Genomic DNA, 24,008 nt, shown 5'->3' with positions numbered 1-24,008 from the left:
GCAGAACCACCTCTGCTCCGGGAGTGGGCAAGACGTCCATGGCTGCTGCCTCCTCCTCTCGGTGCCCTCTCTGGCCGGGGTCGGCTGAGGAGACACAGGCAGCCCTGGGAGCCGGCCCAGGAGGAAGGCCTGAGGGAGGGGCCGGCCTGGACGCCCCCGCTCCCATACATCTTGGTGTCAGACACATTTTATTTCCTCACGTCTGGGGACAGGGGGCTTCCCCTCCAGGATTACTTCCTCCTCGGGTTTGTTTTCAGCTGGAGCCTCCGGAGCCCCGCGGCAGGGGGCGGCTCCGGCTGTGGCCCAGAGCCTTCAAAGGGCCCCGGGTGGAATGCCAGCCGGAGCACTGCTGGCCTGGGGGGAGGCCTTCAGCACGGGGACCCCACTCATTTAGGGCTGCCCTCCCTTGGGTGAGGGGCTGTAGCTGTGGGCAGAAGGTGACTTCAAAGGTCAAGAATAAGAGACTCCCTGCCACCCCCTCCCCTGGGGCTGGGGGGTGGCCAGGAAACGCGCCCCCCATGATGGATTAGGTGCCTAAGAGCCATGGCGAGCTCATGGACGGGGAGACCTTCTCCCTTTTCATGGGGCTCGGATTTCACGATTTGGGGAGGGAAGAGGGGGGCGAAATAATTAGTAATTTGTGATTAAGTCTTTTCATGGATATTTTGTTTCTTTGTTCTGTGATGTCGCCTGGAGCCATTTAAAAAATGACTTAATGACAAAAAAAAAATAATTGCTCTTTGTAACTAATGACTGTGTCAGAACTTGGAAATCACCGAAGCCTCAGAAAGTAGAAACCGAGACCCGGACGGGGGTGGGGGTGCCACTCTCGGAGGAATCAGATCAGCAGTCGTAAAGTGGCTGGGATCCGTTTGCGCCAGGAAGGCCCTCTCTGCCCCTCTCTGCAGGCAGCCGGCATCCCAGGATGGCCCTCAGCCTGTGGGTTTCAGGCCTAGGGTCCCTTAGGAGCCTTTGCCCCCACGGCTGGAGCTGTGGCTGAGGCCTGCCCTTGGAGTCACTCCCTCTTCCAGAAAATTCCCAGGAAGGGAGACTTCCCTGCCCCAGGCGGGGGTGCAGCCGTGGCTGTGCCCTGTCTTCTCTGCTCTGGCACTCTCCTATGGGGTCTACAGGGTTGCCTTGGGATTCTGGATTCTTCTGGGTGTGCTTCAAAATGTATATAATTGTCAATAAAGATGGACTATATTCGGGGTATACAAGCTGATGCTTCAGCGTGCTCCTCTGGGTGCCTCCTGCGGCAGAGAGAGGGCCCTCTTCTCCCCACGAGGCTCTGCCCTCTTCCACCTTGGGCTGGGGCCCCGCACCGCTCTGTGCCACCTCCCGTGCCTGAGCCCCGCACACTCAGTGCAGCTACTGCCTCCCGCAGCCCCTGGGGAGTGGGCGGGAGGTGGGGAATTGCTCACGCAGCAGATTCCACTCCTGCTCCCTTCCCGGCCCTCGCTCCGATCTCTCCCAGGGGGAAGTGCTGGGGGAGGGGGAACCCGTTAACTTGTGCCTTCTATTTGGTTTTCCTCTGGTTATTGTTTAAAATGCAGAGATTATGAGGTCAAACTCTCCCAGCCAATATTTTTCTAATGAAAAATGTAGTAAGGCACGACTGAGTAATCTAATCTATAAGTTAGGCGTTCCACACAGCAGCGATTTTCACCGACAGAACTTCAATAAATCTTGTTTTGAGAAAAATGATATGAGGCTGATGTTCTATTTTTGTCAATTTGAATGGACTCCCTGCCCCCCAGTCCCCATGAACACTGCACTGCACCCAGCCAGCCTCCTCCCGCCCGCCCCCAACACTGGCTGCATGCAAGGGGACTGAGAGAGATGGTTGGGGGGCTTGGGTTCTGATCCTGCTAGGCTCCGGAGGGTCTGTACCCAGAGACCTGGGCCGCAGTCCCTCTGGCCTCCATGGCGTTCTTCCTGGGCAGTGAAGAGGCAGGGGAGGGTCTCAGGGTCGTGGGGGGAAGGCAGCCCTACCCACAGGGTCAGGGTTGCTTGTGTGCCACAGCCATGCCAGACCGAGCAGAGAACTGACAGTGGGCCTCCAACCTCCCCACCATGCCCCACAGCCCTGCATGGGTCTGGCAAGAAAGGCCTTGCCTCGGGAAGATGTCTTACATTCGTCCCTAAAGCTGCCATTCCCCATAACCTGGTTTGAACAGAGCGGGCCAGGCAGAATGTGGGGAACTCTGCCCCAAGGAGGGGGTGTGTACCTGCGCCAGCCTGTGTCAGGGCTCCTGATGCACACGCGGGGCACAAGGCCCTCATGGGTGATGGCTGCCAAGACTAAAATCCAGAAAGATCTTTTCAGCCCCAGGAGCACGTGGGAGGCGGCAACAAGGAATATGGAGAGGCTGTTGGAGGAAACTGGAGAAGCCGTTAGGGCAGCCAGAAAGGATTACGGCACCTCATCAGAGGGAAATCAATTAGGAGAGGTTTGAAAATGAGGAGTGGCTCCCCCACCTCCCAGCACCCCAGAGGGGAGCATGTTCAGACCACCAGAGGTGCCTGGGAGAGGGACAGGGATTGGGGAAGGGGCGGGGTGGGGGGAGGCGCTAGGCAGTGCTTGGATTGGAAGAGCCAGAGGCTGCATCAGTCTGAAACCTGCAGGCGTGGGAAACCAAGAGCAAGAGGACTTGGCTCAGGCACCAGGAGCCCTCGCATGGAGGAAGGAGGGCTGGCACCCGAGCCCTGAGGCCTGACTTCGGGCTTCAGCTTTGCCATCTGCAGTCGGGGAAGGAAGACCAGTCCTACAGAGGCACCCGAGGAGCCCTGGAAGATGGGAGAGGACTTGTGGTTGAGGGAGAGGGGGGCTTGTGGGCTGCTGCTACTGCTGCTGCTTTTTTTTTTTTTTTTTTTTTTTTTTTTAAGATTTATTTATGTGAAAGGCAGAGGTACAGAGAGAAAGGGAGAGAGAGAGATCTTCCACCCACTGGTTCACTCCCCAGATGGCTGCAACGCCCTGGCAGGCCAAAGCTACAAGCCCATAACTCCATGTAGAATCTGCCACCTGGGTGGCAGAGGCCCAAGCACTGGGACCATCTGCTGCTGCTGCTTTTCCAGGCACGTTGGTTAGCAGGGAGTCGGACCAGAAGTGGAGCCACTGGGATGCTGGCACCACAGCCAGCTCTAAGCTTCTGGACTTAATGGTAACTCATACCCACTGAAAACCAGATTCTCAAAGAACTGAATCACACAGGAACAATTTCAGGAGACAATAAGAAAACATAGGATGAAAAGCACTAGGCACAGAATGATCCCATTTGTGGAGCAAAAATGAGTCTATAGATTAAGAGAAAAGAAAAAACCAGGAATACAGACAGGAAATGTTGTTGGTGGATGGTAAGATGGTAAGATAGGGGCTGGCGCTGTGGCACAGTGGGTTAATGCCCTGGCCTGAAGCACCAGCATCCCATTTGGGCGTTGGTTCCAGTCCCAGTTGCTCCTCTTCCAACCCAGCTCTCTGCTATGGCCTGGGAAAGCAGTGGAGGATGGCCCAAGTCCTTGGGGCCCCTGCACCTGCATGGGAGACCTGGAAGAAGCTCCTGGTTCCTGGCTTCGGATTGGCACAACTCCAGCCATTGTGGCCATCTGGGGAGTGAACCAGTGGATGGAAGACCTCTCTCTGTCACTGCCTTTTAAATAAATAAAGTAAATCTTAAAAAAAATGAGAGAGAGATAGTAAGACAACTCATGGTGTTTTTTGTTTTTGTTTTTAAGATTTAATTATTTGAAAGAATTACACAGAGAGAGGGAGACACACACACACACAGGTCTTCCATCTGCTGGTTTGTCCCGTCCCGCGGGACAGCAACTGGGGCGGAGCACCTAGAAGGAGAAATGAAAGGGACAGGAGACACAAAGATGGCAGCAAGACAAGATGGCTGATCAAGCTGTGGCTTTATTTTTCAACCACACACTTATATATCAGAAAGGCAGAGTGTCGGGCGGGGGAAGGAGGGGCTTATCTTGTAGCTGCAATGCTTGTGCAAGTAGGGGAAAGGTTACAAGGTCTTAAGGCATGAGGTCACACAAGGTTGCGTTATCAGTACTATCTGGTCTGGGCTGTCTAGCCCTGTCTTTCCACTAAGAGGTCACATGCTGTTGGTCCCCGACACTGGTTCACTCCCCAAATGGCCATAATGGCTGGAGCTGGGCTGATCCAAAGCCAGGAGCCAGGAGCTTTTTCTGGGTGTCCCACGTGGGTGCAGAGGCCCAAGTACCTGGGCCCATTTTCCACTGCTTTCCCAGGCGCACTAGCAGGGAGCTAGAGGGGAAATGCACCAGTCGGGACTGGAACCTGTGCCCATAAGGGATGCTAGTGGGCCGGCGCCGCGGCTCACTAGGCTAATCCTCCACCTTGCGGCGCCGGCACACCAGGTTCTAGTCCCAGTCGGGGCGCCAGACTCTGTCCCAGTTGCCCCTCTTCCAGGCCAGCTCTCTGCTGTGGCCAGGGAGTGCAGTGGAGGATGGCCCAAGTCCTTGGGCCCTGCACCCCATGGGAGACCAGGAGAAGCACCTAGCTCCTGTCATCGGATCAGCACGGTGCATCGGTGGCCATTGGAGGGTGAACCAACGGCAAAGGAAGACCTTTCTCTCTGTCTCTCACTGTCCACTCTACCTGTCAAAAAAAAAAAAAAAAAAAAGGTGGGGGATGCTAGCACCGCGGGCAGAGGCTTAAGCCACTACACCACAGCACCAGCCCCCACAGTTTGTTTTTATATTTCCTGATAGTTTCTGTGTTTTCTATCATCAACACTTACATTCGGAACTAATAAATTATGAAAAAGATTATGAAGATTATGCTGGGGCCAAGCTGACATCCCCAAGGTGGACCCAGAACATTGTGTGCTCCCCAGGTCCACTTTGGTGAGCCCTGCCCCTTATGACAGCCCACGGGGGAGGGGCTGAGCGAGCAGCTGGGAGTCAGCTGGGCCTAGAGACAGCCCGTGTCCAATGGAGGGGCCCTCATTTCCCATCTGGATGGGGGCCAGGTCCAGGGACTAAAGTCTGCCAAGCAGCAACCTGGGGCACCAGTGTCCACTGCTCCTCCCCAGCCTCTACCCCTCAAAAGAGGGCAGGGGTCTCAGAGTCAGCTTCTGCCCAAAGGGTCTTCTCCCTCACCCCAGGGACCATCAGTTCTGGCCTGCACACACTGGAGAGGGGGTGGAGGTGGCCTTGTCCCTAATGCTGGGGTTCCGTGAGGATTTCTGAAGATGCTCTCAGGCCTCTACTGGCTCCCCTTCCCCCTCCCAGGCCTCCCAAAGCCATGGATTCTGTGGGGGTAGAGGTGACTCATCAGAGCCAAGGGGGGCCACCGCAGGGTCAGGTCAAGAATTTTTGGCTAAGGAGTCTCAGTTAATGCCAGCTGTGGGTTAGTAAAAATATGGCTAAGAAATCCTAGCCCACCCTCAAGTATTCAGTTGTGTTACAGGAAAACACACACACACACACACACACACATGATAAAAAAGCTTTTTAGACGATTTATTTATGAGCACATGTTCAAATTTTATTTCAGCCTTGCTGCAAGTGGAAGAGACCTGGAGGGGGCCAACTCGAGGTGCCCTCTTGGTGGACACATTTAGAGGGAAGAAGAGGGGTTAGAATCATTGTTTAAAAATCATTGTTAAAAAAAATAATGTCTGGATAAAATTAATTAAACTCCTACCCTTGGTAAAATAGCTGGGAGACTTACTTCGAAGAGGAAATCTGCATCCCATTAAAAGCTTATCAGAAAATTGCTTAAAGATTTTTTTTTTTTTTTTGGAAAATGCTGATTTTCTCCTAGAAAGAAATCAGGGCTCACACTTGGCACCAGGCTGTGTCCCAGCAGATAATCAGGAACCCTTTTGTCTTCCCTAGTGAGGCTCCAGCCCCAGGGCAGGAGGCTCCATCGGGAAGCAATCAATATGCAAATTCTGGGTTCCTGGGTGCCCAAGCCCGTGCCAGGCGCCAAGAGGAGAGCAAGATGCATCGCAGGGAGGCTGAGCTGTGTCCGGCAGGGCAAAGTCTCCCCACAAAAGGACCAGGCGAGGCAACTGTCTCCCAGAGCTGCCAGTTCCTCACTGGACCTCCAGCAGGCAGCCTAGGGCAGAGAGGTTTTAGGGCTGTTTATCCAAGGGAAAGGACCAGGCCCCCGTTCGAATGTCCGATGATCTTTGATGGTGCATTGACAGGACGTTAAATCGCACAGAACCCCAGAGTGAGAAAGTTACTTCCTTGTCAGTTAGCTTCCTTTCTTTCTTTTTCCATTAGAACCTGGGTTCACAGAACTGAATTTATCATATTCCTTGGTTTACACTGTCATCATTTGCTCTTGCATGGAGTACTTTCTTATATACTTAGTTTCTTTATTAGTTGCTTTTAAAAATATTATAAGCATCTCATGAATTTATCACCCAAAACAAAATCTCAGGCCTTGGCAATAACTCACAACCAGCCAAACGGTCCCTTCATCCTGGTTCCAGCCTCCAGCCCAGGGCACTTGACATCCTGAATCCCATATGCATCACTTTCTTGCTTTCTTTTTCTTTTCTTTTTTTAAATTAATTTATTTGAAAGTCAGAGTTACACAGAGAGGAGAGGCAGAGAGAGAGAGAGAGAGAGAGAGAGAGAGAGAGGTCTTCCATCCGATGGTTCACTCCCCAGATGGCTGCAATGGCTGGAGCTGCGCTGATCCGAAACCTGGAGCCAGGAGCTTCTTCCAGGTCTCCCATGTGGGTGCAGGGGCCCAAGGACCTGGGCCATCTTCTGCTGCTTTCCCAGGCCATCAGCAGGGAGCTGGATCGGAAGAGGAGCAACCAGGATTAGAACCGGCGCCCATATAAGATGCCGGCACTTCGGGCCAAGGTGTTAACCCGCTGAGCCACAGCACCGGCCCCCCTTGCTTTATTTTTCAAAAGCTTTATTTATTCCTAAAAGGTATTTTAAAATTTAATTTTATTAGAAATAGTAACAAGCATGGGGCTGGTGCTGTGGCGTAGTAGGTTAGGCATCCCCCTGCAGCGCCGGCATCCCATATGGCTGCCGATTTGAGTCCTAAGTGCTCCACTTCTGATCCAGCTCCCTGCTGATGGCCTGGGAAAGCAGTGGAAACAGTCCAAGTACTTAGGCCACTGCATCTGCATGGGAGACCTGGAAGAAGCTCCTGGCTCCTGGCTTGGGATCGGCCTACATTCAACTGTTGTGGCCATTTAGGGAGTGAACCAGATAATGGAAGACCTCTCTCTGTAACTCTGCCTCTCCAGTAAATAAAGAAACCTGTAAAAAATAGTAATAGGCTTTATATAACTTTTTTTTGACTTACTACTGTATATAATATTATATTGCAAGAATGTTCCATATTACTGCATGTCACTTAAGTTCCTTTGTTTTAGTTACAGTGTGAGGTTACTTCAAACTACTGTAAAAGTGTCACTTTTCTTCCTTCCTTTCTTCCCTCCTTCCTTCCTTCCTTCCTCCCTCTCTCTCTCTTTCTTTTAGCTTTATTTATTTACTTGAAAAGCTGAAGTACAGAGAGAGAAGGAAAGAGAGAGCGAGCGAGAGAGAGAGAGCCAGCCAGCCAGCCAGAGATCACTGATTCACTCCCCAAATAGCCAAAACAGTTGGGTGGGCCAGGCTGAAGCCAGGAGCCAGGAGCTTCTTCTGAGTCTCCCATGCAGATGCAGTGGCCTAAGTACTGGGCCATCTTCCACTGCTTTCCCAGGCCATAGCAGGGAGCTGGATCATAAGAGGAGCAGCCAGGACCTGAACCCACACCCATACGGGATGCCGGCACCACAGGTGGAGGCTTAGCCTACTACGGCACAGCACCAGCCCCCTTATAAAGTCTTTTTAAAAATAATAAATGTGGGACCGGCACTGTGCCGTAGTAGGTTAAGCCTCAGTCTGTAACACCAGCATCCGACATGGGCGCCAGTTCGAGTCCCAGCTGCTCCACTTCCAATCCAGCTCCCTGCTATGGCCTGGGAAAGCAGTGGAAGATGGCCCAAGTGCTTGGGCCCCTGCACTCAAGTGAGAGACTTGGAAGAAGCTCCTGGATCCTGGATTAGCATCAGCCCAAATCCAGCCATTGCAGCCATTTAGGGAGTGAACCAGTGGATGGAAGACCTCTCTCCAACTCTGCCTCTCAAATAAATAAATCCTTAAAAATAACAATGATAAATAAATGTACTAGAGTAAAAAACTGTAAGTCGGGGCAGGTGTTTGGAGCAGTGGTTAAGTCGCAGCTTGGGATACCACACCCCGTATTCCAGCGTCTGGGCTGAGTACTGCTGACCCAGCTTCCCGCTAGTGAGTATCTCTAGAGGCAGCAGGTGATGGCTCCAGTTCCTGAGTGCGTGCCACCACGTGGGAGATCCAGATAAAGTTCTGGGCTCTTGACTTCAAAATGTGCTCGGCCCCAGCTGTGTGGGCAGTTGAGGAATGAACCAGACGGTAGAAGATCTCTATCTGTCTGCCTTTCAAACAAAATGAAAATAAATAAAATTTTAAGCAGTAAGTTAATTTATAATAACATCATAGACAATATGTGGCTGTAGCATGAATTTTGAGGCTGGTACTTGAATGCCGAGTTTGGAAAATGTAACTATACAGCTTGCTTAGACTCTGGTAGAGCCAGTGATGTCGGGGGCCCTTCCAAGGTTAACAGTCTCTGATATGCCAAATGTATAGAGGTTACAGGTTGTAGGAATTCAGCGGGTGCTAGAATGGTCAGGGCAAGCTTTGTGTAAGAATGGAAACCTGATTTTGAACTTGAAAGATGAGTAGGATAATTTGAAAAATGATTTATTTAAAAGACAGATTAACGGAGAAAAAGACATACACACAGAGAAAGAGGGGGATCTTCAGTCTACTGGTTCACTCTCCAAATGCCTGTGACAGCTGGACCAGGCCAGGCTAAAGCCAGGAGTCAGGAACTCCATCCAGGTTTCCCACGTGGATGGGCAGTCCAAGTACGTGGCCATCTTCTGCTGCCTTCCCAGGTACGTTAGCAGGAAGTTGGATTGGGAATGGAGGGGCCAGGGCTCGAACTGGCACTTGATGTGGCCTTCACTTGCTGCACCACAGCGCCCATCCTGAGGAATAGGATTTTAGGGAGGATAAAGAGGAAAGGAGGGTTCTTCCAGGCAAAGGGAATGGTGTGAAGGTCAACCAAGTCAAGGCATGTGTACGGGCCCCTGAATTTTGGGGGGAAGCAAAGGGAAGTGATAGGAAATAAAGAAAACAAATTTGAAGAGCCTGAAAAATCTAAAAGGAAAATTTTGGATTTCATCTGTGAGGCCACAGCAAGTTCCTGGGCATTCAAACGCTGATGGGACTGCTTTCAGCAGGTGCCGTTCCGGCTTTGCTGAAATTCTCTCACCGTCAGCCTGAGCTCGCTGCTGGGTTCATTCAGCCTTCAAGTGTGTATCAAAGGCCTCCCACAGGCCAGACCCCACCCAGAGGTTGCAGAGATGCACAAAGACGTGCTCCTGTGCCCCACTCCTCTAGTGGGCCAGTGACCGCATCCACACAAAATGACAAGTGTGCTGAGTGCCAGCCGGAGCCACGCCGTAGGGAGACTTGTCTGCTCCCAGGAAGTAGCCTCTGAGCTGACGCTGGAAGAGTGAGGGGGAGTGGAATGGGCGACAAGACAAAGGAAAAGCCTTTCCGTCAGAACAAGCAGCATGTCCCAATGCCCTGTGGCCTGCACAGGAAGCCTGGAGAGCTCTGTGTGTGGACAGACCCTGAGGAAGGCCACCAAGGATGAGGCTCAGAGAGTACAGGGTGACATGGGAAGCAAGGAGGCGGGGAAGTGAGCAGAGGCCAGAGGGTGCGGGGGGCGGGGGGGAGGGCTGGGTGTAAGGAGACCAAAGGCAATCTGCATGCCTGAGGAGGGGACGTGGAGAAGACTCTTCCTGAGCCCATCCTGGGGCTGGGGCTTGGTCCAGGCAGGGCCACGTCACTTGCCGGCACAGAAAGCTGTGGCAGTGCCTGAATTTGCCCAGGAGAGGGCTCCACCTTGGGAAAATGACTCAGTCTCAGCGACGGGAGTGATCTCTGAGGACCCTAGGGAAAAGATTTTGCAAGCGCCGGGGCCTGGGGGAAGTGGTTGGAGGAAAGCGAGCCAGGGCAGCGGCTGAAGGCAGGTTTGCTGGCAAGAGTGGAGCAGAGACACCAGGTTAGAGGTTAGCAGGGGCTGAGGCAGAGCCCCATGCCTGGGGCCCGCCAGTCATGCCATGGGCAATGGGCAAACACGGAAGGCTGTGGAGGTCCCAGCTCGCCAGTCCTCAGGGGCTGTCACTGCTGTTTGGTTCTTGCTTTCTCTGGTTGCAGAAGGGGGCAAGGACGTGACGATGAAAGCTGGTGGGAGCAGGTGGCTGAACAGGGACCACGATGATGGCAGGGAAGCTGACCTGGAAGTGAGACCTCCTCCCAGATACCAGCCCCACCTTTTCTCTCTAAACCTCCCTGGGCTGCAGAGAAGTAGGGAGAGGGAGGAGACAACTTTCTCCTAAAAGGACTTCAACTTTAGGGGAGGGAGAGACAAGGAAACGTGAATGAGAGCCCATGATGAGCCGGCGCCGCGGCTCACTAGGCTAATCCTCCACCTTGCAGCACCGGCACACTGGGTTCTAGTCCCGGTCGGGGCGCCGGATTCTGTCCCGGTTGCCCCTCTTCCAGGCCAGCTCTCTGCTGTGGCCAGGGAGTGCAGTGGAGGATGGCCCAAGTGCTTGGGCCCTGCACCCCATGGGAGACCAGGAGAAGCACCTGCTCCTGCCATTGGATCAGCGTGGTGCACCGGCCGTGGCAGACATTGGAGGGTGAACCAAGAGCAAAGGAAGACCTTTCTCTCTGTCTCTCTCTCACTGTCCACTCTGCCTGTCAAAAATAAATAAATAAATAAATAAAAATAAAAGAGAGTCCATGATGCTTATCCATAGCTCTGAGAGGGCGGGGAAGAAGGTAAGTCCGGGGGATCCGAGGCTTGTGTGCACACCCATGCAGGCACACACACAGACACCACGGGCTGTCAGTGACACACACACACACACTTGTCCCCTCCCCATACACAGCAGTCGGGCCCACACTCACACACTCACCCAGGAACCCTCATCCATTCCTAACACATCTTCCCTCCTATTTGCCCCCCACGCCAAGCCAAGACTCCCAGGTAGCCGTTCATGGTAGTCCTGCCTCCGAGTGTGGAATGAGCCCCCAGTGGCAGAGGTGAGGTACGTGTCTGTGTAAGCAGAAGATGCGATTCAGAGGGGTGCTGTGTGGGCTGGTAGGGCTGGGGGATATTCCAAGATGGGATGTGTTTCTAATGGTGGATTTAGTGATGTGGGCATTCATTCATTCACTCAGCAAGGCCACGGAGGAGCAGCCATGTGCAAGCACCGTGGACCACACTGACACTGCTCCTGCTACAAGCTAAGGGCTCCAGAAAAGAACAGACCCTCAGGACACAGCTGGTAAATGCCATGTGCTGTGGGCGTGGGGGGACAGACAAGGTGTTCCAGATAACTTCCGGGGCAGAGGGTGGATGGAGACTTGGTTTGAGACATCTCTGCGGGGGAGCTCCAGGGCAGCAGCGGGTTGGGTGGCTGCGGAGGTTGGGCGGCGTGGGGTACAACACTTGTGTGTGTTTATGTGTGTGTGTGTGTGTGTGTGCATGGGAAGGGCTGAGATGTGCATCATTATCAGAATTATCAGAGCAAACCGACTCTTTATTACGTGTATAATTTCCCTGTGTCCCATCAGGTCCCCCGTGCACGGGGAGCTGGGAGCTGGAGTGGAACTGAACCAAATAGGGGATTTAGCAACTTTGAAGGGCTGAGGCAGAGCTTAAAGTACTAATGATGGATGGTGATGGCAGGTGGGGAGTGTCACCAGTGATGGAGAGAGAGTGGAGGAGGGGATGTTGGTTAGGATGGGGGCAGGGACCAGGGTCAAGCCCCACCTTCTGGGAGGAGGTCTGGGAGAAAGTCCAAGGACAGAAAGTTCCCCAGGAAAGCTTGGGGAAAGAAAGAGGGAGGGAGTGGGAAAGCCCAGCCCAGTCCAGCCCAGGTCTGCTGGGGGTCGGGGCCCCAGCCCGAGGGCCTGGCTGCACAGCCTCTCCCCGTTACAGGGCTGTTTTCTGGAGGGTTAGCCGTGTTGAGTTCAGATCTCAGCTTTGCAGTTGAGCCTGGGGCAAGTCACTTGTCAGAGCGGTACAATAACGGGGGTGACGACATTCACCTTGCAGGGTTGCGCTGATGGTCAACAGTAACCCGAAAACTTGGCACCTGGGAAGCACTCAATGAATGATGGCTTTGGAGTAAAGCTGCTGGATCTGTCCATAGATCTCCATCATCGACTTGCCCATCAATCAGTCTACACCTCTCGCCTCCCGTAAGATTCCCACAGAGCCCTGCTCCTTTGCAGGCCTGCAGGGACAGCCCCTTCCTCCTGCCCAGGGCTGGAGAAATGACTCTGAAGAACCGTGTCCGCTTCTCCGCCTGCCCCTCCAAGCATGTTTCTAGCACCAGTTTCTTTTTCCTTCACTCGTACTTTTTTCCTGCTTAGTTGAGTCATCCAGGTTCATTGAAGGAGATCAGTGTAAAGAAGCAGGAGAAACCCCTTTCATCTCATCACCCGAAGCATCTGAAGTCCCAGATCCCTCGTCCTGGGGGCTGCAGCAGGCCTGCTCATTGCAGCAGCCAAGTCACATTGCTCCTGCCTCTCCCTGCTCCATCCCCTAGCTGCCTTGTGAATCACCTAAAGAACACTTAGTGATGCCCCTGTCCTGCTCAAACCCTGTGACACCCAGTCAATGTGGACTTCCAGGCTGGCACCCAGAAAGGCTCCTGATCCAGTCTCAAACTGTGCAGCCTTCTTGCTCCTGCTCACCGTTCACGCAATTATGCCCCAGTGAGAAGACCCTGGCTCTGTCCTCTACCTGTCACCCTCCCTTCCGGCGCAGCAGCTGCCAGATGCACTCCTTCTCTGGAGTTGCAAAGTCCTTTGTGTTCCTCCTAGGGATCTGTCTCAGGCTACCTGAGAGCCCAATTGTCTGTTAAAATTGAAGTGTAATTGACGTCAAGTGTAATAATCAAGTGATTTTTTTAAAAAAGCATTTATTTGATAGGCATTGTCACAGAGAGAGGGATAAGGAGGGGGGAGGGGGAGGGAGAGAGAGAGAGAGAGAGATTTTCCATCTGTTGGTTCATTCCCTGAATGGCTGCAATGGCTGTGGCTGGGCTCTATGGAAGCCAGTGAACCAGGAACTTTCTCTGGGTCTCCCACATGGGTGGCAGAGGCCCAAACACTTGGGCCATCTTCAGTTGCATTCCCAGGCGCATTAGCAGGGAGCTGGATTGAAAGTAGAACAGCAGGGACTTGAACAGGCACCCATATAGGATGCTGGAATTGCAGGCACAAGCCTAACCCATTGCATCAAACACCAGCCCCTCAGTGAATTTTTATACACACGCCGCACACACGCACACACACACACACACACACCTCTAACCAGATTAAGATATAGCATATTTCTAGCATTCTAGAGAAATCCTCTGTGACTTTCCCCAGTGTCACCTATTCTTTTATTATGATAGATTAATTTTGCTTGTTATAGAAATTTTTTAAAAGATGAATTTATTTATTTGAAAGGCACAGTTACAGAGAGAAAGAGGGAGAGACAGAGGGGTCTTCTATCCACTGACTCACTCCCCAAATGGCCTCAACAGTTGGGGCTGGGCCGAGCAGAAGCCAGGAGCCAGGAACTCCTGCCATGTGGGTGGCAGGGGCCCAAGCAGTTAGGCCATCTTTCACTGCTTTCCCGTATTAACAGGGAGCTGGTCTGGAAGTGGAGCAGCCAGGCTCAAACCTGTGCGCATATAGAATGCCTGCATTGTAGGCAGCAGCGTAACTCAGTAACTCGCTGTGTCACGACGCTGGCCATGTTTTTGAATCTTATCTAAATGAATCACACACTGGGTACTCTATGTCCAACATACTTCACTGTATCATTGAGATTTATCTTTATTATTAATGCATTTTCAGTTGTCCTTTCTTTTTCCTTGCTTTGTTGTATTCCATTGTAAGGCTAACCCAAAATGTATTTACTCATTCTATTATTGTTGATGGCATTTAGGTTGTCCCAGGCCGGGATTATTACCAAGCCAGCTGTTGTGAACATCCTCCTGCGTGGGTTTTGCTGAACACAAGCATTCGTTTCTTACAAGCATCCACCTCGGAGCTGATTTGCTGAGTTGTAGAGCGTGCGTGTTTAGCATTAGTAGGCGCCAACAAGTATTTGTCCAAGGCAACTCCATCAGCTCCCTCTGCCAGCACGGTCTGTGAGTTCTAGTTGTACTACATTGTCAGTCTTTTCACGATAGCCCTTCTAGCAGATGCGATAGTTATTTCTTTAGGTTTCATAATAATAATAATATTTACCATCTATGGATCAGCAATGGCACTAGGAACTTATCCACTGATTCTAATCTCAACTCTACAAAGCAGCATTGTTATCTGCACCTTACAGGTGAGGTTCTGAGTGACAATGGGGTGAACCAGGTGACATGGATGATAAGTACTAGAACCAGAACACGAAAGCAGAACCGAGAGCAAGGGCCCTGTTGGAACATGTGTGCAGTAGGGAGTAACAGCCTTGTCCCTTGCAGATGCTCTGTGGTGCCAACAGGAGAGCTTAATCCAGGGCAGTGGAATGAGTTACACTCATGAAGGGGCTGGGCTTGGGGGCAGAGAGCTCCTGCAACAGGCAGCCCTTCCCGGCGTCCTAAAATTCCAGGGACTGACTAGATTCCCTGCAATCAGCAGACCTGGTTCTTGGAAAGACAGAGATGGAAGGAAGGGAGGGAGAGAAAGCGGAGGGGAGGGAGGGTGGGAAGGAGAAATTCGTATCCTTGACCAGCTTGGGCCTCAATTTCCTTGTCTGAGAGATGGAGGTTATACTACAACTCAGACCATGCTTTGTCATTAGTAAATTAGTATATGGGTTCCAGGGGCTCAAGCCTAGAGATCCAAACTGGGCAGGTCCCCCTTTAAAGAGCTTCTCTGGGCCGGCTTCGCGGCTCACTAGGCTAATCCTCTGCCTTGCAGCGCCTGCATACCGGGTTCTAGTCCCAGTTGGGGCGCCGGATTCTGTCCCAGTTGCCCCTCTTCCAGGCCAACTCTCTGCTGTGGCCCAGGAGTGCAGTGGAGGATGGCCCAAGTGCTTGGGCCCTGTACCCGCATGGGAGACCAGGAGAAGCACCTGGCTCCTGCCATCGGATCAGCGCAGTGCGCTGGCCGCAGCATGCTGGCCGCGGCGGCCATTGGAGGGTGAACCAACAGCAAAAGGAAGACCTTTCTCTCTGTCTCTCTCACTGTCCACTCTGCCTGTCAAAAAAAAAAAAAAAAAAAAAAAAAAAAGAGCTTCTCTGGGTGATCGCAGTGCTCACTAAGGATGAGAACTGCAGGGTCCAAGCTGGAGGTGGTAGCATCACAGTTCTCTCTCTGCGGGTGGAACCAGGGAAGCACCCTTCGAGCAAGGCTGTTGCAAAGAAGCCCTTAGATCCACTGTAAGTCCTTGAACTTGGACCAATGTCTTCACACTGTGCTCGCCTCTGGAGGCAGGAGGGAGAGAGAGGAGACAGAAGACAGTGTTTTCATGACTGTTTGTGTGAAAGGGCAGTAAGAAAGCAAATCACGGGGGTTTTGTGTGTTGAGAGGAGGGGACTGAGGCCAAGAAGAACAAGTGGCCCGATCCCTGGGGCTCAGGCCTATGCACTGCACCCCAAGACAAGCATAAGTGACCCCGTACTTGGCTCCTTGAGAAGCACAGCTGTTCCTGTCACTCTACTTATCCACAGCTGTGTGTGAGGATGGCCTGGGGTAGGGGTTGATGGTCAGGTCCTGCCTGCCCCTGACTGCTGACTCAGGGGAGAGCCCTGGTGACCTGGCCCAAGAATGCGGCAGCCAAGCTTCTTCCTTCTATGAGTTCCCCCAATCCTGGGTGCTGGGGTCTTGTCTACCTCTCCAGAGGTTGGAGGGGGTCAGAGCAGGGCAAAGACCATCTAACCTGCTCGCCTTGTGCCTGGGGTCCTCAGTCCTGCTGAGCTGCCCCTTACCTGAGGCCACAAGGCACAGAGGTGGGTCTCATGTTTTATGGATTGGGGGCCCTGTGGGGCTAAGCTGGGCCTCCTGGTTGAGCTGAAGTGGCAGGTAGTCAAGGTCCTGTGGGGCTCAGAGAGAAAGGGTGATAAAATAGAGGGTGGGAGTAATGAGTGGCTTCCAAAGCTAACAGCCCGTTGATCAACAAGTCCTCCTCTGCCTCTGCTATCCCAGGGGAAGCCAGCTGCAGCCCAACGCAGCCGTCCCGCTCCCAGACACCCCGTAAGGATGCTGGGGCTGGACACAGGCAGGATGTCTCAGGATGAGAGAGGCAGCACCCCAAGCTGGAGATGCAACCTCAGACTTCAACCCCTGCTCTGCAACACGGACCCCTTCCCAGAGCGCCCACCTTCCCGGAGGAGGCGGCATGCCCAGCCCCTGCCTTGAGGATGGCCCTCTCCCCTCCCTCGCAGCCCTGGCCACCTTCTGTGGTTTCTTGCAGCTTCTCTCTCCCAGGCCTTCTCCCTGGAAGCTGACCTAGAGCCAGATTCCCAAATAAACAGTAACTAATTGGATTAGGAGCTGATAATATTGTTGACCTTTCTTAATGTGTGCTGGCTGTCTTTCCACCACACTGAGGCTTAATTGTGTAGGGTGGGGAGGAGGGTGAGGGACTTCCAGGAGTGAAGTGTGACCCCTGTTAACCTCAGATAAAACGGGCTCAGCGTCTTCCCAACTGCCTGTCATCCCCCATGGAGCAGGAACACACACACATGCTCCCACTCGCATCGAATAATTACACAGATGATACGCACATGCATAGGCATGCCTGCAGAGATACACACACTCCTGGCGGCATCCAGACAAGGCACGCACGTGACTTGGAACCTGAATCCTATACGGACATACATCACACACACAGAATTACATACATGATGGACAAGGATGTGCATATACACAGACACACGCTTACAAAAGGCAAGCACAAAGATAAACACTGGGGAGTATAATTGTACACATGACACAAATGCTTGTCACATGCACTCATGAATGCACAGATACCCATGACAGTAAAGACACTGACATGCACGCTCTCACATACATGATGCTAAATAAATGAGCACGCAAAACACAAGATATGTGCATTCACACACATACATACCTTGCAGGTGGTTCTGCACGCTGAGTGGGCATCAGAGACACCCACCCCCTCTCTTTCCGGCTCTGCTGCTTCCACTTTCTATCGGCTCCGGGCTTTCTGGCTGGGTTTCTGGGATCCTGAGTTTCTGGGTCTTCGGAGTTGTGGCCCAGCCCGCTGAGTGTCTTCATCATGTCTCTGGGGGTCGCTTCTGCGCGGATCTCTCCCATCCTGGGATGCTGAAGTTGAAAAAGACCTGGCTGGTAGGGTGGTAGCGAGGGTGTGAAAGGAGAGATTAGAAGGCAAGGATTGGGGAAGGGGCCAGGGAGGGTCGGGGTGCGGGAAGAGGGCCGGGAAAGAGGGGAGCACGAGGGGCGGGGAGCGCAGGGCGGGGGAGGGCGCCTGCCTGCGAGCAGCAGATGTTGCCGCTCCTCGGATGGAGCTGTTAATGTAAGTGGAGTTTGTGCAATGGTAATTAGGAGGGCCCTCATTACCCTGGCGGAGCCGGCTGAGAGCCGATAAAGCCGAGGGGGAGAGGGGCCGACATCAGGGTAATGGGGGAGCAGGGCCATTGAGGAGCTGGAGCCGAGCCGGGGACCGCTCCGCGCGCAGCTGGAGCCCGGCGAGAGGGCCGCGGAAGGGGGGCGCGGCCCGGGCCCGAAGCCCAGGGAGGAGCCCGCGCGCGAGCGGCGGCCAGCAGCGCGGCGGGGCTGGCCCGGGGCTTCGTGCGCGACGCGGGAGAAGGCCCGGAGGACCCGGAGCGCGAGCGGGCCCAGAGTGTCTGCAAGAGCAGCGCGTAGAGGAGGCTCCCGACCGGCGCGCCCGCCTCGCCTGCAGCCTGGGGTGGCAAGAGCCTGAGGTCCCGGCGCCGGCCGGGCGGAGATGGGGCCAGAGGGTAGGATATGGAAAGGTGGCCATTGCCCTCTAGGGGCTTCGCCCGTGTGCAAGCGTGGGCAGTTGGGACACTCGTCCAGGGCGACCAAGATGAGGACTCTAGACTAGCCACGCTGGAAGTGAATGAACGATGGAAGGCTCCAGAATGCCAGGTCACAGACTCTAGGGAGACCAACATTCAAGGGTGGAGGTACAAGCCTTAACTCTGCCTTCCTAAGGCAAAAGGACAGCCCCCCTCCTCAGGGCTGCCTCTCCACCCCTCCTCCCCTGCGCACACGGCCCCCTCCCCCCAGCCTGGGCTCCCCTGGCAGTGAGAAAGCTGAAGCAGTCCCAGCAGCCCTGAGCACCTTGCTTCCCTGTAGGGAGGGTGGGGGCAGGGAGGAGGACAATGACAGCTGGAGACACCTGCAGCTTGGCTCCGCAGCCAGGACCCCCGAGTGCCCTCTAGACCCCCAGAATGGGAGTCCAGGGTGGGAGTCCATTCTGCCATCTAGCTACCCCCCCCCCACCCCGACCATTCCAAGATGAGCCTCCAGAACTTTCCTGGCTGAGAAGTGAGCCAGCCCAGTCTTCTCCGTCAACTGAAAGCCAGCGCTAGGAACAGCCGATCCCCCGCTCCTCCTGTTCCCCTGCCCCAGGCCAGGGCCCTGGGAAGACTTCCAGGAGGCGAGCAATCTGCAGCCAGAGCAGGGAGAGGGAGCATCGGGGGTCTTTGCAGTGCAGAGTCCCTCACCCTCTTTGTTAGGCCCTCTCCACACAGCCTCCCACCTGCAGCTGCCTTCCGAAGCTCAAGGTCATCGGCCCCCGCCACTCTGCTTTGCCAACTTTCCCAAGGCCGCGCAAACCCCTCCGCTGCAGAAAGGGAAGGACGGAGAGAGCCTGCTATTCCTTCCGGCTTTGGGGAAGGTGGATCGAAGTCTTGCCACTGCCCAACCGCATCTCCCAGATCGTCAGGGGAATGCGGTGACTCCGAAGAGCCCAGGGCTGTGGGGAGTCCCAGGGGCCCCTCTGCTCTTCAGCTGCCCAGCAGAGCAGGGGTTAACAGGGAGAGGCTGCAAGACTGGAGCAGGCGGTGGCTCCCGCCTCCCCACCCCCCCAGAGTTGCTGACTCTTCCTTTTTGTTCGGCTGACAGCGAGCACCTGGTGTGCTCCTGCAACAATATTGTTCCTGCCTCCCTCCCCCCAGGCCCCAGGCTCCCCTCTCCACCCCCCACCCGCAGGCAGCCTTCCCCTCTGCCTCCTCTTCCCCTTGCCCCCTCCTGCCTGTGGCCTCCTAGGCACCCCCCACCACCACCACCACAAGCACCGACCCTGCGGTGTCAATAAGCACAACATATGCTGCCATTAATGTGAAAATCGTGCCCTCCGCTCCATTCAGCCCTTCAGTCCGCCCGCCCGCTGCGCTGGGGGCAGGGGGTGGGGGAGGAAAGGTCAAGTGGGAAACATTAAACCCCCCCTCTCTGCCACCCCCAGCCTTGAGAGAGAACTGGGGAGCACCGATGGGACCCTGTTCCCCCCCAGGCCCATAGAGCTGCCCATGGGGAAACAGGTGAGCGTCCTCCTCCAGCCCAGGTGTGTCTTCAGCTGGGAGGGGCGGGTCAGCGGCAGCGGTGATGCGGCAGGTTTCTCCTGGGGACAGAGGTGGCCGTGGGGGGGGGGGCGGGTGTCTCCTTCTCCTTTGGGTCCGGCTTGGCTCCTGAAGCCTCTCTTTGTCCACCCAGACTGTAAAAGGCAACGCAGAGTGCCCTCTGAGTAGGCTGGGTTTCAGGCAGCCCTTCGCAGGTGGATGGCGAGGGAGGGAGTGGCCGGGCCTGTCTCCTCTAGTAAATCACCAGCTGCAAGACAGCAGGGAATAATAAAGATAAAAATAATAGAATAACCACAGCCCACGTGTACTGAGGGCTTATTTATGTACCAGGCAGCGTGCTAAGCACTTCGCAGGCTTTATCTAATTTCCTCGCCCCAGACCCCTATGGGGAAGTTACAACTGGTACCCCCATTTTACAGCTGAGGCAAACAGGCGTGATGAGGGTTGCCAGCATCGACTGAGCACTCACTGCACACCCGGCCCTGGGCTGCAGTCTCTGAAGACAATGTTGTGACCCTAGGAAGCTCGCATCACTATTAGTGCATCTCGCAGAAGAAGAAACTGGGGCCCAGAGAGGTCTGGTAACTCGCCCAGAGTCACACAGCCAGGAAGAACTTTGCCAGGAGCCCAGGTCTGTCTGGCAGCAAAGATTGTGATCTCAACCCCTGTACTTGGCTGCCTCCTTTTTTCATTTTTCTCCGTCTCCAGTGGACCCACAGCACCCTCCCCTAAGCTACCCTGAAGCGGGCTAGACAGTATGGTGAGCTATGGCAAACAAAAGGCAGTGAGTGGCCTGGGCATGAGACAGATGAGACTCGTCCTCTGCCCAGCTCCTCCCTGTCCCACTGTCACTCCTAGCTGCCACCGAGCCCGTGTGCTCACTGTACCCCCACCCCCACCCCCAGGCCAGCTCCATTCTCAGGATTCGTTGTGGCTGGGCCAAGCGCCCCTTTAGGCTCCCAGAGTACAAAGACATTGTGCTGGGCTCTGCAGCGCCTCACTTCTGAGACTCCAGTTGCTTTATTGATATTAACTTAACACTCCCCCCCACTTCCCCATCGGCCCTGGCCCCGTCTGACGGGCAGAAATCTGCTGCCTGGGCACCACCCTGACCTCTCTTTTCCTCTTTCATTATCTACTCCAGGCACCAGGGAGCCAGCACCAAAATTAAAACAATAACTAAGCCCGAAGTGGACCCAGCAGCCCCCACTCCCACCCCAAGGGAGGAGGGAAAAGCCACAAAAACACCTGGAGAGGAGAATAACTAGTGGAAAGGGAGGGGTGACCCACTCTCATGCCAGCACCCCCACCTGCCTTAACCCTTTGTGCCCTGCACAGTAACCAGGAGACCCTCGTCGGCCCCCAGCCCACCCTGTAAAGCAGCAGCAGCAGGAGCAGATTCTGCAGCTGCTCAGGCACTTGGTGCTCTGGGATCTGCATAAGCAAACCCTGGGCAGCAAGGTCCCCAGAAGCCCGCAGTCCAGGGCTGGAGCCCCACTCCTGCCACAGCAGGGCTTTTCTTGGGCAAATGCTTGAAGAATTGGCTGATCACTTACTTAGTGACCTGCGCTAAACGTTTTTTAATGTGCACTGCCCTATTTGAACCTCACAACCAGCCCAGGAGAAGGCTATCATTGTCCCCATTTTTTCCAGCTGAAGCTAAACAAGCGCAATGACTTGCCCAAGTTCATACCAGCTAAGACATGAAAGAATCAAGCTTCAGACTCAAGCTCGGGGCTCCACTTCCAGAGCCTGCAGCTTAGCCATTTAGCTGAGCTGTCTGCACGGAGGTTGACTAAGGAGGCCTGGTTCAGAGATTCTTTGGCCTTCCATCTCCCAGGCTATAAAATGGGCCTGCTGCGACCTCTCATGTCATCTCGGAGCCGGCTGGAAGGAACCAGAGACAGGCAGAGGCAGGGCCCGGTTCTAGTGCCGCTGAGGCCAGCAGAGGGGGCTGCTGTAGCTATGGTCGGGTGGTGGGAGCGGAAAGCTTGCAGAGGCTGCTCCAGGAAAGGCGCGGATGATCTTGTGAGGTTGGACAGGAGCCCCCAGGCAGCCCTCTGGAGATCTATGGGCTACCAGCAGGGGGAGGGGCAGAGTCAGCACTGCACTGTCCTAGGTGTGCTGGGGTCTGCACAGAGGACCTTTCCCCCCTGCCTCATTGTACTACCCACAGTCTCTCTCCCCACCCCGTCTGCTCCATGTCAGGATTCCCACACCCCCAAGCAAGCCCCTGCACTGCCTCTGCTCTGCCCTAACCTGCAACCTCTTGGGGTCTCCTAAACACCCCATTATCTTTTCCAAGCTATAAGTCCTTTTTCACCTTCATTCTGCTGACACAAGATGGGGTTTTTCCCAAAGGCACTGTACTAGAAAAACAGAAGGTGAGGGTAGCAGAAGCCACATTTACATCATCATAGCCCAGCACTGGGCTAACCATCTTACCAAAATTTGCCCAGCAATCCTAAGAGGGGAGTGTCCTGATTCCATGAATGGAGGAAAGGAGGGTTTCAGAATTCATAAACTGAAATTGGTAAAAGGCACAATGGGATTTGAATTCAGATGGTATTCTCTTATGCAACATTTTTTTTAAGTTTATTTATTTGAAATGCAGAGAGACAGAGATCTTCCATCTCCTGGTTCACCCCACAAATGACCAGAACAGCCAGCCAGGTCTGGGCCAGGTCAAAGCCAGAAACCAGGAACTCCATCCTGGTCTCCCACATAGGTGGCAAGTACCCAAGTATTTGGGCCATCTTCTACTGCCTTAACAGGTGCATCAGCAAGAAGCTAGATGGGAAGCAGAATAGCTAAGATTTGAACTGGCATTCTGATACGGGATGCCATTGCTGTCATAGCATGCACTTAACCTGCTATGGCCTGTAGCGGGCCCCATGCAACACCACTTTTTTCCAAAGTAGAGAGAGAAAGAGAGAGAGAAATAGAGATATTAAAGTATTTCAAATGTTTTCTTTTATAGGAAACTATAAACCCCCAAGGGCATTCTTGTCCATTGTTGCATCCCTGCTGGGTAAGGCATAGCGGGACATCCATAAAGCACACCTGACTCACACAACTCAAGGCCTCAGCGAGGCCCCCTGGGCACAGAGGATAGGATACTGCGGCACCCACAGCGACTGCTGGCCAGAGGTAGGCTCAGCTAACACCAGAGTCAAGTCAAGTGAGAGCCAGGACCCCTCCCATCTTCTCGTCCACCCATCTAACCCAGTCTCAGCCCTTCAGCTGGTCCTTACAGTCCCCTAAGTGCCTGCCATCATCACCCTCCAAAAAATACTCACCCTTCCTGCAGGCCCCGCCCCCACCCAGCTCAGTTCTCCCCAGCCTACCTGTCACCCTGGAGACATTTGTGTCTCAGCACTGTCCCCAGGAGCCCCTCTGTTGCAGACCCACCCCCTGTCCGCAGCTGGCCCAAGACTGTGCTGCTCCTGTGCTCCTGTTCCTGACACGAGAGTTTCCTTCAATCCCCTCGCTGCCTGCTGTGACCCAGTTAGAACCCTAACTCTCCAGACTTAAAATAGAAAGCGCTCAGCACAAGCTTTTACACTGCCCGCTACCAGCTCAATAAAGGTTGCATCTTTTGTAAAAACAACACAACCACTCACTACTAATAATAGCCCCCCCCCCCAATCAGACTGGGCGCCATTCATTCACCCAGCTCTCCCCAACCTGTTTCCTGCCTGTCTCCAGGCTGTGGCAGTGCACGCGGGTCTCAGGGTATGTGACATGTCTGTGGCTGTGTACTGAGTTTTCCCAAAATGACTGCTTGCCCCAGGCTCATCTGTAATCTGGGGCATTGATCGGAGCCCATTGATAGCTGATTGTTTTTACACGTGACTCGGTCACATTCCTCTAATCTCCATCCCGCTGCTCGGTTTGCATGACAAGAAGCGGCCTCAGTGGGGAGAGGTCGCTCACCTCTGACCAGGATATAATTGGAAAAAGAAGGTCATTGCCGCCTTTGCTTCTGGGGCAGATCAGCTCCGTTCCATTTGTGTCACGAGCTCTCGCCAGCACACACTTTCAATGACATGGAGACAATGGCTGTGTCCCAACAATGGAGCCCACAGAGATGCAAACACGCTGTGGGGCCCACGCTCACTCTCATGAGGACGTGGGCGCATAAGACGACACGCACACAATAGGTGCTCTCAACAAACGCTGATGGTGACATCAGTGACACACAGGACGACGCGTACCCAGTGACATTTGCAGAGACGATGCACAAAGGGGTGCGTGAAGCAATATTCACTCAATGACAGACATACA

At 54.0% G+C, this 24,008-nt stretch overlaps 2 long non-coding RNA genes across 8 annotated transcripts in view; one reads left to right on the top strand and one right to left on the bottom strand.

Annotated features, from left to right (window-relative positions):
* Positions 1–16,690, top strand: part of LOC103351407 (uncharacterized) — a 43,394-nt gene extending 26,704 nt beyond the window's left edge. For 2 of the 3 annotated variants that reach the window (XR_011382314.1, XR_011382312.1), the window contains exons 3-6: positions 11,161–11,234; positions 11,368–11,474; positions 12,248–12,393; positions 16,336–16,690. This is a non-coding gene — a long non-coding RNA (uncharacterized lncRNA). Of the gene's footprint in view, positions 1–11,160; positions 11,235–11,367; positions 11,475–12,247; positions 12,394–14,137; positions 14,343–16,335 lie in introns of all 3 variants that reach the window. The other variant, XR_011382313.1, reaches the window with a different exon arrangement.
* Positions 13,237–23,227, bottom strand: LOC103351408 (uncharacterized). Of its 5 annotated transcripts, none has more exons than XR_007911095.2 (6): positions 23,069–23,227; positions 22,167–22,245; positions 19,631–19,968; positions 18,902–18,985; positions 17,264–17,499; positions 13,237–13,353 (listed from the first exon to the last, which is right to left on the bottom strand). It is a non-coding gene; the product is annotated as an uncharacterized lncRNA (long non-coding RNA). The 5 variants fall into 5 exon arrangements; XR_011382317.1 differs by having other exon boundaries at positions 17,264–17,478; XR_011382318.1 differs by having other exon boundaries at positions 19,669–19,968.
* Positions 23,228–24,008: the final 781 nt, after the last annotated feature.

Source organism: Oryctolagus cuniculus, chromosome 15 (assembly GCF_964237555.1).
Source record: "Oryctolagus cuniculus chromosome 15, mOryCun1.1, whole genome shotgun sequence".
Taxonomy (NCBI): Eukaryota; Metazoa; Chordata; class Mammalia; order Lagomorpha; family Leporidae; genus Oryctolagus; species Oryctolagus cuniculus.
Note: the sequence above shows the minus strand (reverse complement) of the source record. Positions and strands in the feature narration are given on the sequence as shown.